The sequence below is a fragment of the Cryptomeria japonica genome, chromosome 1 (assembly GCF_030272615.1).
Source record: "Cryptomeria japonica chromosome 1, Sugi_1.0, whole genome shotgun sequence".
Lineage (NCBI taxonomy): Eukaryota > Viridiplantae > Streptophyta > Pinopsida > Cupressales > Cupressaceae > Cryptomeria > Cryptomeria japonica.
In genome coordinates this window covers 394317577-394338596 of record NC_081405.1, presented here as the reverse complement: position 1 = coordinate 394338596, position 21020 = coordinate 394317577, and positions in this window count along the sequence as shown.

Below are 21020 nucleotides of genomic sequence, written 5' to 3'. Positions count from 1 at the left end.
GTGAATAAAGTTTCTCTTTTGGTTCTTTGATAAGTCAGGAGGTAAGATGTTATCTTTTCGGTATGTGTAAGTTTTTCCATAGCAGGAGGAATCGTGTCCAATAAGTTGACAGATTGTTTGGGAATCAGGACAATTAAAGGCGGGATGAAACAACTCTTCAACCAGAAATTCATAACACTGTTGATTTTCTTGTGTCTACAATAGAGAAGCAAGTGTAGCCATGGCGTCTGCTGCTTTGCTGTCATTTCTTGGAATCTGTTCAAAAGTTATTTCTACAAAGTATTTCTTGAAATCATCCACTATCTTTTTGTAAGGCATGAGTTTGTCATCTTTTGTTTGATAGTCATCATTGATTTGATTAATGACAAGACGAGAGTCTCCAAAGACCTGAAGTTGTTTAATGTTCCATTCTACAACCATTTTGATACCTGTTACCAATGCTTCATACTCTGCTATATTGTTTGTGCACATAAAGCTTAATTTGTATGCTTTCGGGATTGTATGCCCTTGTGGTGTGATAAATAGAATTCTTGCTCCTGATTCGTGCTGTGTTCTATTATTGATGCCTGATCCTGGATTGATATTCGGGTGATGTATTGTAAGATATGGATCGAACCTTGGAATGTCTGTATATGACCAGGTAAAATTGATTTGTCATCTTTTGAATGGTTTCAACTATTTTTGCCTTGATGGTTATGATAAAGAGATTGTTGGATGTAGATCAGTTGTATCAATGATAACTGCTTCTGCTGGTTCTATTAGGATAGATAACTTCTCTTGATAAAATTCAGGTAAAGTGTCAAATCTCCCATCTTCTGGCGCCTCAAGGAGGTTTTCACCGTTAGATGTGTCCTTTATTTTTACTTTTTTTGTAGTCTAATGTTGCCAATAAATGGTTTTCAGCATTAGACCTGATATTGTTTTCTTTATTTTCAATTTTGTGACTAGGAGATTTGGCACCCACTTGACTCAAAGATACATTAGCGGAATCCTTGGTGAAAGTTGTTGCGGGTTTGATTTCATCAAGATATAAGGATATGGCATGGTCATTAGGTGAGGTATCAATGTCAGTATGTCCTTCATTTTCCCAATCCGTAGGTTTAGGATAGCTTAAAGATAAAGGATCTTCAGGTTGAATAGTTTCAAAGATATTAGGGGTCATGATAGAGATGTCAGAGCTTTCAGTATGTATTTCCATGTCTAGAATGATACTCTCATCAGAATGACCTCGTATAAGAAAATCTTGATCGTCCTTGGTTAAGTCCATGTCAGTCGAATGTGATTCTGATTAAAGTGGGCTAGTTCCTAACGTTTGGCCTGCATACGTGTGAACTACGTCGACTACTATATCTGCTTCTTCATCCCTCTCATTTTGAAGTTGCTCTTGTTTGTTTTTCCATTATAGAAAATACTCTCTGGTCCCTTGATCTCTTAGCTGCATTTGTTTTTCCATGTTTGATAGAATTGATGCAAATGATTGTTCCTTGGATTGTTTGCTTGAAGTTGCTACCTCTCTGTTATGTGAAACAATGACCTCTTAGGTTGATTTCAGATTACTACAACACTGCAATGGATTTGAGTCTGCTACTATTGTGATTTCCTGTCCATTGTAGGGAGATTTTACACACTGGTGGTATGTTGATGTGATAACCTACAAATCATGTATCCATGGTCTCCCCAAGAGTATGTTATATGGTAGGTCCAAGTCTAGAACATGGCATGCTGTATCTTTTTGTAAAGGTCCCACCTTGATTGGTAGTATCACAATTCCCTTGGAGGAACGTTCTTCTTCATCATAGGTTTTAATTTTGATCTTTTCCAAGGGATCAACTGCCTCTTCTAAATAGCCTAGAGCACATACAAGATTCATAGAGCAAATGTTCAAGCCCGCTCCCCCATCTATTAGGACACATTTAAAAAGAGTTCTATGAATGAGGACTTCAATTTACAAGGGAGCGCTATGGGGATTTTGCAATGGCTTAATGCTTGGATACAAAGGAGATGAGATTTGAATAGGATCCTCTGGAATAGGGTTGATGGGTATATTGTTTGGTGAGGATGCTATGGAAGGTTCTTGCAAGCTTTCAGGAGGTGTAGGAATAGATGCCTTTGGAGAGTCAATTTGCTTATGGATGGATGGATCATTGTTAGACATGGGTGCATGATTTTGATCTTCTTTAGCCAAATCCTTTAGGGATCTCTTTAAGAGGTGCATAAAAGAGCCACCTTTCTTTTGAGATGTATTTAAATCCTTGTGAGGTTTTAACATGATTGGATTTTGATTTTGAACTTGTTTGATTTCTCTGATATGTTGGTTTGTCATGTTTTCTTGTTGTGTTTTGCTTTGGTATGTTATGTTGATATGATCTTCAGCTATTTCAAATGTTTCTATTTTTGTTTCAGGGGTTTGATTGTCTAAGTTGTTTTGGGTAAGTGATCAATAGTCAATTTCAAGGTAATAGAGTGATATGACACTAAAAGAGAATTCAAGTGTTTAAAAGTTTGCAAGTTTTTTGATCTTCAGTTTAGGAGTGCAATGATGGTGATTTGATAAGAACCAAGTCCAAAAGGAACAATATATCCTATGATGTGGGACAAGGTTATCTAGACCAAACATTTTAGTTTTGTGATAAAGGATGACTGATCCTGATGAGAAACTATGTTTGAGTGATCAGTTTATCAAAGAGGGTGATAATACACTTTGAGATGTTTAGATTTTGAACTTGTTGGGGGTGAGCACTTTGAAAATCTTAAGGTGTATATTTTCTAAAGTCTAATTTTGACGGATGATAACTTGACCAAGTGAACCAAGCAGACAATCTAAGCATGGATTGATAGATAACAGGTGTTTATATTTACTGCAAATTGATCAGGCAGAAATGATAAATCTGAAACAGGTATGTAAGACACAACTCTGGACTGACAAATGCAGAGTTTCATACGACAAGATATGCAGCTTAGAACGACACAAGATACAGAGTTATACGATAGAACATAAGTTTTCATGTAAAAAGCAGAGGCTTGTATGACACACTTTTCTGAACCATACGACAAAACAACTGACTCGTAGGACACATGATAGTAGATAGTACAAAAAAATGATTTTATGCAAGTTAACTCATCTAACAGAGATTATGACTCATGCTATAGAGAATTAAACTCGTACGACAGGTTGTAGAGAATGGTAAAAAGTGTTTGTTTTGCTGCTTTTGATCTTTGAATTCTGATGATGTTTTGCTGATGTTTTCCAGTTTTTAGGTGTCTGATTTTCTCATTTAGGGATGAATACATAGCAAACACATGATGTGATAAATGACTCCAATCAAGCTAAACCCTAAGAAAGTTGGCTGAGAATAAAAACCTTTGCTTGCTGACTTAGGTACACACCCAATAGCTAATCAAAATACGACCACTGAGTCTTAGGCAATGGATTCTCAATGCCGTATTATTCAACTCCAAACGCTAATGGGGGAACGATATGGCAAGTGTCTTGGGAGAGTTACTATCTCTCTTGCACAAAGATTATCACCCTTTCGGAGGTGAATCAGGTAGCTTCTATTTTAACCGGCACTAGTAAGGGATCCGTTCGGCACGTCGGGGTATAAACTCAATTAAGAGGTCTCCTAGCCTTGAAAACCGAGGTTTGATATACCCGGAGGTACGGAGGAGAGCTATTCCCGAGCACTGCTGTTGCTTTGAATTTTATCAAAAACACATTTATTTTATAGTGGGTTGGATTACTTGGCGTTAGCTGTTCCCACTTAGGTCATTCCCCTCTCACCGGCCTTAAGGGCTAAGAGTTAATAACTCCTCGGGAGGGGAGGACTGCTAAAGAGATGCACTAATGAAAGCAAAATATGAGTCTAGCTTTTTGATCACCTAAGAAAGGTGAGGGCATACTCACCTATCATCAAAGACACATAAGACATGATAGCTCATTTTTTTAAGCCCAAATTGAAGTGTGCCTAAAAATATTAAAGAATACATAGTTTTTGTTGAATCCTTAGGCAACCTGCAAAATAGATCCATTAGTAGTCATGATTGTGTTTTGAATTTGTCTTTGACAAGTGTATCTTTGACAAGCGTCCTGCAGAAAAGAGTTAGGCTACAAAAATATCATAAATAGAACAGGGTTAGCATTAGAAAATCTCGGATTTAAAATCAGAAAAACCCTAAAATGCAGTTTGTTAAAAATCACAAAGCCAGAAACTCGTACGACACAGATTTCCAATTAGTATGATACAACTTTAGATTTCATACAATATCCAAAACCAGCTCGTACGACACAGGATCAACCTAGTACGAGTAAAGAATTTTCAAGAAATAGACTCGTACGACACAACTTTAGACAAAGTATGAATAAAGAATTTGCAACATAGAAGCTCGTACGACATAGAATTATACCTAGTATGAGTCAGAATGAGGTGTTGTCCTAGTCTGAAAGGAAGTTCGTATGATTTGAAAAGGCAACTCGTACGAATATCTGAACCAGAGCCGGACAAAGATGAAGTTTGCTGAAGATTAGGAGGCCAAAAGTGATGATTCCGGCCCCACAGTGGGTGCCAAAATGTCATGCTCTGTGAAGTGTACCTGTACTTGCAACCACAATGCACTCAATAAACCATTACAAGCAATGGTTAGTAAATTGAAACAATGAAATGTAAAACCATAGCTAATCAACTTATTGCCTCCTAGTAAATGCGAGTATGAAAATGCTCTCAAATCCGAGTATGCATATTCTAGTGACTTGACTACACTTAGATGGAGGATTTGAATGATGAAAATGCATGATCTAGCAAGAATGGCATGATTAAGATACATGATTTCATGATTGAGCTAGAAAATGAACTAAGATTAAGATGCAATTAAGCTAAAATTGAGCATGATAACATTGCTAAGAATGATAAACTAAAAGCTAGATGCCTATAGTAACAATGCTTGAATGCAAATGATATGCAAAAAATAATACAAAATTGGGACCCATATTGCTACAAAATGAGGTCTATTTATAGGATTTTCCAAGGCTAGGGGTGAGGTGGCAAGAATCAGCGGTCAAGATTAATATGAAGATATCAATGGTTAAATTGGAGGAGGATGGCAAAGGGGGCTGGATTAAAGGGAACATCTGTCATCTCTATGGTGACAAGTGTTAAGAGGCTTCTAAAAGGAATTAGATGAAAGGGAACACTTAGTGACAAGTGTGACAAGGTTCTAGAAGATGTTGGATGAAAGGGGACATGGTGGTAGGTAGAATGGGTTAGGTTTAGGAGTGGTAGAAGTTAGGAGACTTTGAATTTAAAAATTCAAATAATAGGAAAAGGATAATTAATCTCAACAACTCATGAATTTGATTTGTTTTAATTAATTAAAGGATTTAGAAGAAATGAATTTGATGGAGGGAATTAATTAATTTGAATTAATTAATTAAAGGGGATGAAATGAACCTATTAAATAAATCCTTAGATTTATTAATAAGTAGATGAAAGGAGAAATTTAATCAAATTGCTTAGTGAATTCAATTAAATTGGGGAGGGAGACTAATTAAATAATTGCTTATTCAATTAATTATCTTCAAACCATTTTTAGGTGTATACACAATCAATGCAAAGAAATAAAATAATCAGCTTCCCCTTAGATCATGCACACAACTCAACACAGGTTTTTCACATAGCTCTGTCTCCCCCTTTGACATCAATGCTAAAGGCACATACTGCACAAATCTCTCTCCCAACAATTGAAAATCAAATCTAACAAATGTGAAGATATGAATCACTGACTACTCCCCCTGAGTAGAAACCACCACACATCAATCTGGATCACAAGATATCTCTGCAAAATCCATAGGACTGATGCAACTCAATGCATCTTAGTTCTTGTCTGGAGAGGCAATCACCCCAGCTTCTTCTTGATATACTCAAAAGCATCCTTAGGCAAAGGATTCGTGAAGATATCTATAATTTGTTCCTTTGTAGACACATACTCCATCCCAACTTCCTTGTCATTCACCTTCTCTCTCAAGAAATTAAACTTGATTGATATATGTTTAGTCTTGGAATGCAACACCAAATTATTAGAAATATTGATAGCACTAGAATTATCATAGTATATAGCAGTAGGCACATCATAAACAACTCTAATATCCTTCAATGTCTGCTTCATCCATATTACCCGAGTATAATTGCTAGTAGCAACAATGTTTTCAGCCTCTGCAGTAGATAAAGAAATAGCATTTTACTTCTTACTCATCCATGAAACCAACCTCTATACCAAGAAAAATGCACCATCAACATTATTGTTTTGGTCATCAAAATCACTTGCCTATTCAACATCTATCAAAGCACTCAAAGTAAAATCATTATCTTTAGGATACGACAAACCAAAATCAATAGTACCTTTCAAATATCTAAAAATTCTCTTCACAACAACAACATGAGATTCCTTAGGATCATCTTGAAATCTAGCAACAAGATAAACAACATTCATGATATCCGGTCTGGCTTGAGTCAAATATAGCAATCCACCAATCATAGATCTGTATCTAGTCTGATTTTCTTTCAGAGAGTCATCATCCTTTGTTAACTTACATTTGGTCACCATAGGAGTACCAACTAGTTTTGCATCATCTAAACCAAACTTCTTCAATATTTCCTTCACATACTTAGATTGAGATATGAAAATACCTTTCAACCACTTAATCAAGAGAAAAATGAAAGAACATAAGACAAACATCCACATCATCATAACATAAGGATTTACTTGAATTTTAGGCTCTGGAGCTCTTACTTCTGCGTTAGCACTCGTACCTTCTCCTTCATTCACAAGCTTTTATGGATCAATCTGATTTTGATTCTTGGTCCTCACTTGCTTTCCTTTATATGAACTAACATCCTAATCATCTGAATTATATCTGCAAGATCTGATCTATCTCACATTGCTTTCATCAACTTTCACATTAGCACTTTCAACTATCTTTCTCAATCTCTTATTATAACATTGGTAGGCCTCACTCTTAGTAGAGTAACCAAGAAAGATTCCTTCATCACATATAGCATCAAATTTCCCTAAATCTTCATCTCTTCTGATATAGCATTTACTTCCAATTTTTTTGAAATATTTAACTGTAGGAACATGACCAAACCATAAATCATAAGGAATCTTATCAGTATCACCTTCAATATGCACTTGGTTGAAAGTATATAATGCAGTACTCACAACTTCTCTCCAATAGATGTGCAAAAAATTTCCTTCAATCATCATGGTTCTAGCAGCTTCTTGAATTGTTTTGTTCTTCCTCTCCACAACATCATTCCGTTGAGGAGTTTTAGGTGCAAATAGATGTCTCTTTACTCCATGCTCTTCACAAAATGCATTAAACTCACCGAAAGTGAATTCATAACCTCTATCAGATTTCAGACTCTTCAGCTTTAGTCTAGTCTCAGCCTCAACCATGGCTTTGAAATTATTGAACTTCTCCAATGCTTTAGAATTATCCCTTAAGAAAGTAACCCACATCATCCTTGAATAATCATCAATCAACAACATGAAATACTTATCTCCCTACAAGCTTCTCACTCTAGAAGGACCACACAAATCAGTATGCACAAGATCCAATAATCCATTAGAATTATACCATTTGCTTTTGAAAGTAACTCTTGTCTACTTCCCTAATTGACATTCCTTACATACCGGATTGGTAGGCTTTACCAACTTAGGAGGATCTCTCACTGCTTGAGTAAACCTTATCTTAAACATGCAATCAAAATTCACACGACACATCCTTCCATGCCATAACCAATTTTCATCAACCTGAGCAATCAAACAACTTTTACCACCAATATTTAAGTGAAATATATTACCTTTAGTTTTTGTCCTTGATGCAATATCAATTCCGGAACCACTTAAGATTTTACACTTGCCATTCTTGAATTGTAGATCATATCCCTTGTCAACCATTTGTCCAACACTCAAAATATTATGCTTTAGACCTTCAACATATAAGACATCATCATTATTATGCTTACCATCAAGAGAAATAGAACCTCTACCATGGATTATACCAACTTTGTCATCACCAAATCTTACTACATAACCATCATACTTTTCCATACTCACAAACTTACTCTTATCACCTGTCATATGATGAGAGCAATGACTATCAATAATCCATTCATTTTTCTCTTCAACTTTAGCAACCAAAGTTTTCTCCTCATTAATACAACTAGTAGAATCAATAGTAATCAAATCATCTTCCTTGATAGCAATAAACACCCATTCATCTCTTGAATTTCCCTTATCAGATTCATCATCTGTTACACCTTCATCAACAACATAATAACACTTCTTCTGATATTTAGGATTGTATGGCTTAAATGGCTTCTTTGGAACTCTTTGCATACACCTTGAAGCAAAATTTCTTATCTTGTTACATGAAAAGCATTTAAGAGGCAATTTACTTTCATACTTACCGACACCTTTAGGCACTCTTTTGGAAATAAGCGCTTCAAGCTCCTGAAGCTCTTTTTCTTCTTCTTCGAGTTCTCTCATCTCTTTCTCGTATTTGGACACCCTCGTAGAACTTTCTCCCAAATCATATTTCTGCTTCGTAGAAATAATAGCTGTGAATCCAGATTCTGACTTAGGAAGAGATTCACCAATTTCACTCAACTCATAGGTAGCAATCTTTCCAATCAACATGTCTCTAGTCACATCAGTCACCTTCTAGATTTCCTCAATAGCATCAACTTTGTGTTTGTTAGCAGGAGGCAAGGATCTGAGCACTTTAGCTATAAGCTTTGATTCATGCAACACTCCACCGACACATCTAATATTCAACACAAGCTCATTCACTTTCTGCATAAATGAGGTAATGTTCTCATCTTCGCCCATCTTCAACATTTCATAATTTCCCTTTAGGCTCTGCAACTTAGCAACTTTCACTATGACTGTCACCTTCATACAAAGTCTCTAGCTTCTTCCAAATCTCATGAGCGGTCTGTAGATCCATCACATTAGTCATCTCAGAATCAATCAAGGCACTCAACAAGGCTTCCTTTTTCCTTGTATTGTATTGAACTTCTTTTATCTCATCCAAAGATGAAGGAACATTGTACACATTCTTAGTAATCTTCAAGTAGTCTTCATCGATGCATCCAGGTGACACTCCATCCAGTTCTTCCAAAGAGAGTAGTTCATTCCATCAAATCTTGGACTATCTTCTTGTAAGTGTAGGTTGCCATTCTGGATCACCTCAAGCGGTCAAGCTTCTTTCAGAGGATTTATCTCTGATACCAATTGTTGGCAACGAGGCAAAAAACTGAGAGGGGGGGGGGGTGAATCTGTTCTCTCAAAACTTTACTTAGATTAACCATAATTTTAGATCTGTGAAAGCATAAATCAACACCACATCAATAACACACATAACACCAAGATTTTTGGCATGGAAAACCCAGTTAAGGGAAAAACCATGGTGGGAACCTACCCACAATATGATGATACCCTATTAGAAGAATATGAAATATTACAAAGGGGAATGCACATGCATTCATGCACACTACTTGGAGCTCACTACTCAAAACAAAATAACAACAAGGGCTACAACCCTGGGGAAGACTCACTATCTTACAAAAGTATTCAAATTACATCCAAAAGATCATGAATTGATAGAATAACATCTCCTCATTCCTGGTTACAGTTTCAATTAAGCTCATATACTGCTCTGTCTCACTTCTTCACACTTCTTCTCTGCTACTGAAAGATCAAAGCATTATTCACAAATCACACACATTTATAGATGCCGGAAATACATCCACAACATGATATTGCATTAATTTATATATCTCATCAATCTATCTTTCAAGGTCAACCCAACCCACAACACAAATTACAAAATATAGCCATACACACTACAATATTACATGCATACCAAAATAATGTCGGTTAAGACATAGTATGTACCCAAATCACCACGTCAAAAATGAAATACCTCCAATAATTATGCCTCGAACATCTGCAACATGCTACAATCATCATGTCGGCCAAGAACATGAAGAAGAATACCGAATCAAAGAAAATCATCAACAACGAGAATAATGATCAATGCATAACACCAACACAAATATGACATGATCTAGAAACATTCACAAGCATCATGAATTACGACAACAACAACCGCAACATCACCACTTACTAGAATCTTCATCAACACTATACCGAACTTCAAGAACACTAACTGAACTGATTGTCAAACTAAAAGATACACTTGCGGACCTACAAATCATGAACCATATAAATTGAGTATACACCAAAATATCCCAAACACTCTTCCAAATCCACACACCAAGATATTTCAATGCGGAGCAATACGGAGCAAAATCCAGAACACTGAACAACACCAAACAACTGAAAAACCAACTGCAATACTAGATCTCATAACTCGATCAATTCTCCATGCGAACCTCTGAAACTTCTATTGAATCAACTAGAGATACTTAGCTCAAAATCCTTTGATCCGCAACAACTCATCTGCAACACTCTGGCCAAATCAACTTACTTAATATGACTGGAACACTGGAACACGCAAAGGAATATGTTGACATCAATGACAACAACACATTCCAACAAACTTCACAAAAATATCTAAGATAATGCTCCTCATATTTTTGGGGCAACTTGGAGGAATTATAATGTAATTATTAAAGAGATTCCTCATGTTGAGAATCACGAATCAACATTGAAGAAAATAATGGTTTCTTTTAGGGGTCTACAAAAGTGGGATATTCTCAAAATTTTGAATGAAGACAATCAAATCAAAGGTTTAGAAGAATGGAAAAAATGATTTTGGAGAAGCACTAACATTAGTATTGGACCAACTACTATGGGGGGACCCCACCCAAAGGGATATATATTATTTGATTGTTGACAGAATTTTTGATATTGATTCTTTTTACCAGAAGTTTGTGGTTGAGGTGACAGGTGTACTAGACAACAAGACAATGGAAGCTGTAAATAATTTCCAAGAACTAAGAGCTTTCAATTGACCCACCATCGAATAGATAGATAATTGGCACAAACAATATTGCATAGTTGAGGGAGAGGAGCCAGAAGATGATTAGCTCTCATTGTCTGAGTTTTGTTTACCATATTGTTTTTGCAGGTTTCCTTTGTAGGTGTACACAATGTTGCCTCACATTCAACACGTACCAATAAAGGACTACACCACCTTCAACACCATATTTTGAATTTTAGACAAAGACACGAGCTACAAAGTGAAGACACATCAACCTCACTGCTTTCGGGTCTGTGACATCAATCCCCAAAAGTTGTTATCCCAGCTGCCTTCTCTCTTTCTCTCTCATTCAATATTGATTATGTCTTGTACTTGAAAAAAGATGCCTTTGGGAATATTCTATTGTGAGAAATCAATTTTTAACATGCGTCCCATTAGCTTCAAGCTTGTTTTGCTCCCTTGTGCTATAAAAGGGAAATCAAGACCGATAGGAAAGGATCCTGAAAATTTTGAGAAGTAGATTGTAATAGGTGCTAGTTTGGAAGATAATAAAAGTGTCTTTCTCTGCAGATATAATATGAATTGCTAATACATTGTATCCAATCTCTTTTGAAAATCAATGAAAGAAATCAATTTCATGTTGTTTCCTATCTTGTGTGCATGTGTTGCATGAATTTGTGTGTTAAAAACACATTGATTTGTCTTCTCTAATGGAGAATGTGTATTCTTGATAATAGGTCTCTTTTAATGAAATAGGTAAATTCTATTTCAATATTATTGCAACACGCATGCATTTCAATGAGATATAAATTGTGCTAATTTCAACTTGCAGAGCATGCAATGCATGAAATGTTTAGTGATGGGTTGTCATGAAGTAATGTATTAAGGCTTTTTGTGATTTAACTGTAGTTAGACTCTATTCTCAAGAGGATAAGCACCAATCTTCTTTTCTCAGTTACTTCAGGGTCATTCATAATCAAATATCATTTCCTTTCTATTTGTAGGAGTAGGGGTAGAATAATTATATGTTCTCAGTAACTTATAGGGTAAATGGGATTATGTAGTGATTAAGTCAAATACAAGACACCCATCATTATAAACCTAAGAACCATCCACTTTAAATAGGTGTGTTGTTTAGTTTATCATTTTTAGACCAACAATAGGAATACTCTCCTGAGTTTAGCAGAGCTCAAAGAGTAGAAGGCTTGTATAGCCTTGTTCATTAGGTTTTCTTGTCTTCAGTCTACTGATAGTGTTGTTTAGATGTTCTAGATTACCAACCCCATAGTCTGGTATTGTGTGTCTCCTTAGGATTGAAGATAGAAAAAAAATCACTAACAGATTGGCGACTCTGCTCGGGAATTGATTAAAATCAACCTACATTGTGATCTAGTAGCTTGTCCAAGAGAGTCTGGAGTCATATATAAAAAAAATAGTAGATTTAAAGGAATCTCAATGCTAAAGAAAATATTTCCCATTTGTGGGTGGCGAATTTGAAAAGAGAATAAGTTCGATTAGAACTTGAAAAGCTCATATGAGTAGCAAAAAAGGTTGAAAAAACTACCACGAGAAGGAATGACGGAATTTCAAATCTAAAATTTTCATGGAATGTGCAATAGAACAAGAAAAGTATGGTGATCATTAGTCAAGTTGAGCTGCTAAGAACAAAAGGTGGACAATAAAGAAAAAAGGTACATCTAAAACTCTGTCTACTTTAGACTTGGTGATTAATAATTCTGGAATTCCCTTGGGTATTTTAGAGGGTATTTTTTAGTTTTAAAATTGTCAAACCCTTGAATTCATCAAACCTTTTCAATGACTGACAATAATATTTCTAATTCCTTTTATGAAGACCCCATCCGAGCAAAAGCAACCCAAGATAAACTCCCTACAGAAATTGAATTTAGGATTCAAAGAGAGTTTGAAACTAGATATGTTGATGCAGATAGCAAATGCCCAAAGCAGATCTAACCTTGAGATAGTTGTGACTACCCCATTGTCAATAAGTCATCCTACTACCCAGGTCTCACATCAAGCCCAATTTATAGATGCCAATGTGTGTTGTACATCTGGCACCATGTCTAGGGAGCTTACAAAGCAAGAGTTACAACAAGAGTTAGAGTAGATGAGAGATCAAAAAAATAGGTATATTGAGCCTAGCTTCCCAATCAACCATGTCTCTTCCCCCTTTGTCTAGCGGATGAAATAATGGTTGAATGAACCAAGCACCTATACTATCAATTGCTATGAGTTACAACCCTTTAGGATCAACTGTTTCACTACCTTCTCCATCAAATATTACCAATGTACCTATAAATGCCTATACACAAGCCCTCATAGTGTGTGTTGTTTCACTGCAAGCCACTAGTAATATCTAGGCAAGTTCCAAAATAAATTTATCCTATGCTACATTGAGTATTGTACCTATACCAGTTCCCCAAACCATTGGAGAAACAAATGTATCTTATGTTTCTGCAAGTTTGAATATACCTCTTGTGAGTGGTCAACCTATTGCTACTAGTCAAGTAGGAACTAGCCAACAACAAAATACTCATCAACAACAATATAATACACAAAATCCATTCAATAGACCTAGGTATGGGCTGTTCCTTCCCCCACCACAGTATCCTCTAGATAATCCTATGGGAGGGAATAATGCATACCAACATTATTTTCAATACCTACAACATTAGTAACAAGAAAGAAATTGGTATCAACAATACAACCAAGTACCACAACACCATTTCAATCAAGGGAATGTGCAACAACAACACCAAATTCCTAACCCACCATTGAATCCTTTTGTCAAAAGGCCCATGTAACTAGATAGGTATAGGTAGGTTGATTTCATGGGGAATCAAGGATATCCTAATACAATCAGTAATGAAATGAGAAATGCATTGTCCAAGTTTTCAGGAAACAATGCAGTCATTGGTGAGGAGTGTTATCCTTGTTTTCATTTTAGGTGAAAACAAGATAACCTACAAATTTTTATTAAAATTCATCTTCATGTCTCTAAGAGTTAGTTTTTCAAGGCATTTTGTTTGCCTCGTTGGTCTTTGAATACTCAATATTCATTTTCAAATATTGCTTTGTTAGTTAAAATTCAAATTTTTAACTTAAGATGAATTTTGATGTTTTGGTGCAAAATCGGATTCTAAGCACAATTTTATACCATCTTTGATGTTTTGGTGCAAAGTCAGAGTTTGAAATTGACATTGCACTTGGTTGTCTAAGTTAGGTGTAATTCAGACTTATAAGTCTGACTTACACCTCTTTTGGTCTAATGGTGTAAATCGGACTTACAAGTCTGAATTACACCATTATTGAGCATGGATTTGCATTTAATGTCTGCAAGTGTTTGATTTTATTTGGGTTTCTTTTTGTTTTGGTCATTGTTTTGTCTCATTTTTCTTGGAGTGATTCCCAAGACACAGAGATTCTTGCTCGATGCCAAAGCCATCTCTCACCCAGTATGTTTTTTCTTTCATCCACTAGTATAAATATGGCCAATAAATGACTACGTGACCAAAATTTTTAGTCATGAGACCAAATTTTAGTAATTTTTTACAAGAAAGGTATGAATGACTAAATAAATGACTAATTTGGTCATCAGGTGATATCACACAACTAAAAATGACTAAATAAATGACCAATTTGATAGATGATAGAGAAATTCTAAATAAATGACTAGATAATTTTCTGGCTCTTCTCTTAAAGAAATTAGGTACTTGTGGAAATGATATAAAAAATTGATCCTAATATTTTTGTTTGTAAATTATTTATTATTTAAATATTATTTTTATTTATAAATAATAAATTATTTTATTAGCAGATGTATTATAATATATATTTTTATTTCTATTAAAAATATTATAAGAATAAAAGTATAACAATTTCACTTGGATTTAAAATAATTTTTGAAGACAAAACAAATTTTTTTCCTTAAATTTAAAATTTTTTCTTTATATTATCTTAAATTAAAAATTAAAAATTAAAAATATTCTAATTGTATATATATATTTTAATAATTATATATGTATATATACATCTTACTGTTTATCAAAATTGCATTATATTTTTTTATTGCAGATTACCCCTTTTTTATTGTCACCCATTTTTCATTTATCTAGATTAAAAATAGCCTATATAGATTTCACGGTCATAATTGAAATTTTAAAAGGTTTTGAATTCTTTAAAGAATAAATAAAAAAATTACCTCCAAAGCCTAAGACCTCCAAAGGATAAATTGTTTAAAAAAAAAAATGACTCCCACCAAGGAAAAAATTAGCACGAAATCAGAATTTCGATCGACAACCGAAGTAAGAGGAGCTATGGAAACCATACCAATGACATTGGAATGTTGTTCATTGTAATAACAAATTTGGTGTGGAAAAAAAAAGGAAAGCAGAAAGTGGTCTTTATCTACACTCTGCAGACTACGCATGGTAGAAGAAGACCAAAGGAAGACATTGACAAACATAGGTATCGTACATTTCTGTGTTTTTGAATTATAAAACTTTGAATAATTTTTTTGTATCTTTTTCTTGTATGCAATATGAAATTTTTGTATCACATAAACTACCCACCTAGAGAGGAGATTGAGCATTGGTACACCCTCCTATATTAGTTGGGTTCCCTCGAATTCAATCTATGTAGCAGGGAGTCAAGGTCTTGGGTGAGAGGAATAAGGGAAGGATCTTTGAATCCACCCACTCCTATCCATAGTCGATAGTAGGGCAACAACAAACCCCAAAAACAATACCACCATAAAAATAATAGTAATTGTTCATTTATGTTTTCTCTTTATCTAACCATGACATGAAATAGCTATATGGCCATGAATGCTCTTGTTATTGACAAGAAGAACCATTATATCTATAGTTTATGAAGGCTCTATTTCTATTTGTTAGACTATCCTTTGGGCCACTGTCTTGCTATGTATGACTCTTTATGTAAATATCAAACTCTTACTTAATTATAGAAACTTCAGTGTGCTGCTCTCTTTGGGTTTGACAATGCTACTCTTTAAGGTTGAGAATCCCTTGTGACTTTGCACTGTTATTTTGTGCCTTGATTGCAAATAGTTGTCCTTTTCTATTGTCATTTTGGCTTCATGACTGTAAGATTACTAAGAGTCTTTTGTCCTAATGACTATTGCAATCCTTGTTCTTATGGTATTGTTGCTCAATCTTGCTCTATATTGTTCTAGTCTACCCTTCAAACAAAGAGACCTTACTAAAAAATTCATATAAAAAATCAATAGACAGTCTCTGTTGTTTACAACTATTCAATAACAGTGATTGACTACTTTTATCTTGTAAACCTTTTAGACTTGTAAATCAATATAACATTACTACCATGATTATATTGCTTGTCCCTCTTGAGCAATCAACTTAACTTCCCTTGTATGCACTGCAATAGATATCTCTTTTATGACTTTAGCTATTTTTCTCTTTAGTTGTGATGTCCATTGTAGATGCTTTAGGTCTGGACTTTCATTACTTGATCATTGACTCTGCTCTTCAATGTTTTGAGTGTCTTTGATCATACCTAAGTGTGTGCTGCTCTATGACCTCTATTCTATAAAGATAATGATCTCCTTCTTCTTGCTAACTGAGTGTTCATCTATTTGATATCTTGACTACTATTGCTCTGTCTCATGGGGCTGAGTGCTTCTTTAAAATCATTAAATAAATCTCCCTTATGACCAATCTATGGCTGCTCTTACTGTCTTAATGTATAACTCTGTCCTAATACTGTCCTAACCTTGTCTACACCTTGAGTAGACTTGATCATGACCTCATATATCTCTTTTGTCACCACTAGTTCTATCTTGGAAGGACCATAATGATAGTCATGATAGAATTGCATGCGACCCTTATACATTTTAATGGTCTTTGGAATCTCGTTGATGGTGGCTTTGTGTTTCTTGAAATCTCTATTGCTCCTTTGGGTACTATTATGACTGTATTTGCCTTGCCCTTTTGAGCTTTAATTGCTTCGTGTCTCAAGACTTTTTTATGACTACCATTCCTCTTGGGCTGTTCATATCATTGTTTGACAAAGACTATCATTAAAGTCATTGTGATCTTTGATCCTTAAGCTCTATCACATTGATGTTTGGCTATCATTTTGAATTTATGTTTACCAACAAGATCTTGGATCAATCTTCTCATATCTTTCCCTTGACTTTCAACAATAAGGATTATCATTTAATGCCCCTAGATGCTACCTATTGATGACTGTCAAAACTGATTTTGATTGCTTCTTTGTGCTTAGACTGTGTTTCTCTACAACATTATTTTTGAGGGCAGAAACTCTTCAAACCTTCATAACTGTTCTTTAGCTTTCTCCCTATTTTGTATAGATGCTTTGTAGTTGTGATCATTGATCATGTTTCCACCCCATGTAATAATGAATTGATTGTATTTTTTGTATGTTGCCATGCGACTATGATATGTCTCCTTTATACTTTGTAGCTTTCCATCATGTCTATCATAGCAAGTCTATTTATGATCTCTGTCACTGATTTTGTGTCATTTAAGAGTTAAGCTCTCCATATTTTGAAATTGTAATATTTGTAGGTGCAAATACTTTATGGAATCTCTGCATTTCTTTACAATTTTAGATAAATTAATCAAGTTTGACAGAAATTGTGTCAAGAATGAAAGTAATAGTTCAGGGATGAAATTATTTTAACGTGCATAGAATAGGCATCCAAAATCTTCCTATTCCCCAAAATGTACAATCTATCGATAAGTGCTCCCTTGAGTGTCAAACAAAAATAATTATATCTATTCAATATCCAAGTATACTTTCAGAAGGAGCGGCCATCAAACATTTGGAAGCACCCTGTAAATTGCATAGCTTTCATCTACTTTCCATTAGTCATCCACAAAAGCTAGATATGGAGTTATAACATGACCAAACTCCATGATGTTCCATTATCTGTGCCTGCACAATTGACTCATTGTGAACATAAGAGGAAATACTCTTCAGTAGCATCATTTTCTTGAGCTTAAAATTTTCATTTGAAATGGGAAGAGCTTTGATGAGTCCAGAAATAATCTAATCCTCACTGCAGTGCTTGATAATGTACTCTAAAATCCACTCTGCATTTTTCTTGTCACTTCCAATTTTAGAAGGAGTGGCCATCAAACATTTGAAGTGCCTTGTAAAGTGCATAGCTTTCATCTGCTTTCCATTAGTCATCCGTAGAATAACTAGCACTTGCACCAAATAAAGTGCAATGGTTACGTCGACAATAAGATATATAAAATGAGATTTTAATCTTGTATAAATTTATGTATTAAACAAAAATTTCATGATTATGTTGTATTTGAATTTCTTTGCATCAGAGTATAAATCATTAATGTGTCATCACCGAATATCACTAGTTACTTGAATGTGTCATCTTTGGATTATTTTTTACGTTTGTTATTCTCATGGACAGGTATTGAAGCACTTGCATGGGATATCGATAAAGCTTGTTTGGATAGGACCTGGAGACTTTTGAAAAGGCGGGCAAGGAAATTAGAGTTTGTTGCAATGAATTTGAAGTTAGCGAGGCTCTCTGCAACAAATTTAGAGGTAATTTGAAATCCTCATTGCTTAAAGTAAGCTGATAGGAAACACACACATATTCCACTCTTAGTAGGTTAACTTCAAATGAATGTAAGATAGATCTCAAAATAATACTAGAATGTGGAATATTATAGATGGATCAGTGTCAAAGGTTGACTATGGAGCAATATCATGCACATGATGAAAGAGTAGGTAATGAGAGGAGCTTGGACAAATATCCATGTCCATGTAATGATTGTCTTGGTGGAAAGGTGAAAAAAAGAAATGTGATTTATGGACATATGATAAGTTGTGGGCATAGTAGTATAAGCCCTTGGGATTATAATTATTATGAAGATATGATATAATTGTAGACTGTGAGAGATGAAGAGGCATCAAACATAGACAAAGTGGCAACAAACATAGATGAAGTGGCACCAAACATAGATGAAGAGTCATAAATGTTTGACGATGGATTTGAAGTTGATAGAATGCTGAATGAGGGTCTAAGAGATGATTGGGCCAAGTAAATGGAGGATGCTTTAAAGCCTATTTATGCTAATTATAAGTTAAGTCATTTGATAACAATCCTTCAAATTCTTAATTGGCAAGTGGTGCATGGTTGGACAAATGAGAGTGTAGGTCAGTTATTGGTATTATTAAGTTCATTGTTACCAGTTGACTCCACATTGCCAACAAAACAAAGTCAATATAAAAAGTAATTCAGTAAGCTCGGCTCGGGGTATGAAAACATCCACATGTGTGTGAATGGTTGTGTATTATTTCACAAAAATCTTGCAAGTGACAGTGAATGTCCGAAATGTCACGAAGTGAGGCATAGACAAGGATTGAAATCAGCTGTGGTTCCTAGAAAAGTTCTTCGCCACTTTCCAATAATCCCATGATTAATCCGAATGTATAGGTGCAGAGACATTGCTAAACTTATGCAGTGGCATTCCCAAAATAAGAGCACTGATGGAAAACAATGACTTGTGCCTGATTCAAGGACGTGGATAGAATTTGATAATAGATGGCCTGATTTTTCTCAAGATTGTCATAATATAAGGTTGGGTTTGGCTCTAGATGGGGTGAACCCATTCTTAGATCAAAATAATAAATGGTCAACTTGGCCATTGTTTCTAATAAATTATAACTTTCTTCCATGGTTAGCAACTAAACCATTTTTCTTAATGTTATCATTGATTAGACCAAGAAAGAAAAGTGTGACTTCAGAAACAATAGATGCTTATCTAGAGCCATTTTATGATGAGCTAATGGAATTGTGGAAAGGAATTGAAGCAATTCAATCTTTAAGGTATGGTCATTCAATCAAATTCACTTTAAGAACTTCCTTATTGTTTACGATTCATGATCTTCCTGCGTATGGCACATTATCTAGTCTCTTTGTTCATGGATATCATGAATGTCCTACTTGCAACTTTAAGGATTTTGTGAGGCACTCAATAAGTTTGTGTAAGTGTATTTATTGTGGACATCTTGCTTACCTTAAAATGGATCATCCATATCGTCAGCAAAAAACACGTTTCAATGATCAAGAAGAGAATCATGAAGCACCATTGCTAATAACATGTGATTACATTATTGAGTACAAACATAAAAGAATATCATTTATTGAAAATGATGGGATTGCGGGTAGCAGAAATGATCCATGTAATGAAAGTGGTGTAAAATGGTTGTGCATATTGTATAAGTTGCCACGCTTTAAGGATATAGCCATTAGGCATACTGTTGACTTTATGCATATCGAGAAAAATATAGCCTATACTATTATAGAAACTCTTTTTGGTGCCTTAGATACTATTTCATCATGCGAAGACTTTTGAGAAATAAAGATTCATCGAAATCTTAGGGTCAAAAAATATGATAATGAAAAATATAAAAAACTTGGTGCTCCTTACATCTGGACAAAGGAACAACGTGCACAATTCTTACAGTTGATGTCTCAGACTCGCTTTCCCACTGTATATGTAAATAGTAGCATCAGAAGCCAAACTAACATTAATAACTTAAGAGGCCTCTAGACCCAGTACTATCATGTCTTAATCGAGAATATCTTGCCTATTATGATAAATATATCAAGTTTGTCAAAGGGACCAAGATTGGAAATTATAAGGTTGGGCCTAATATTAAAGAGATGAGCTTACATGTATTAGATCCTTCAAACTTTGATAGTTTGAGGGAGGAGGTTGTTGAAGTCCTTTGTCTATTGGAATGAGAATTTCCAGCAGCAATCTTTAACATTTCTATGCATCTTTTGATACACCTAAAATATGAACTAGAGCATTGTGGCCCAATAAGAACAATATATGAAGGTTTTGAAAATAAATTATCCGTACTAGGGCAAAACCAGAAGGCAACATGTCTGAGGGATATTCAATGCAAGAGGCCATGGGAGTTTGCACAAAATATATGAAGGATTTTAAGAATG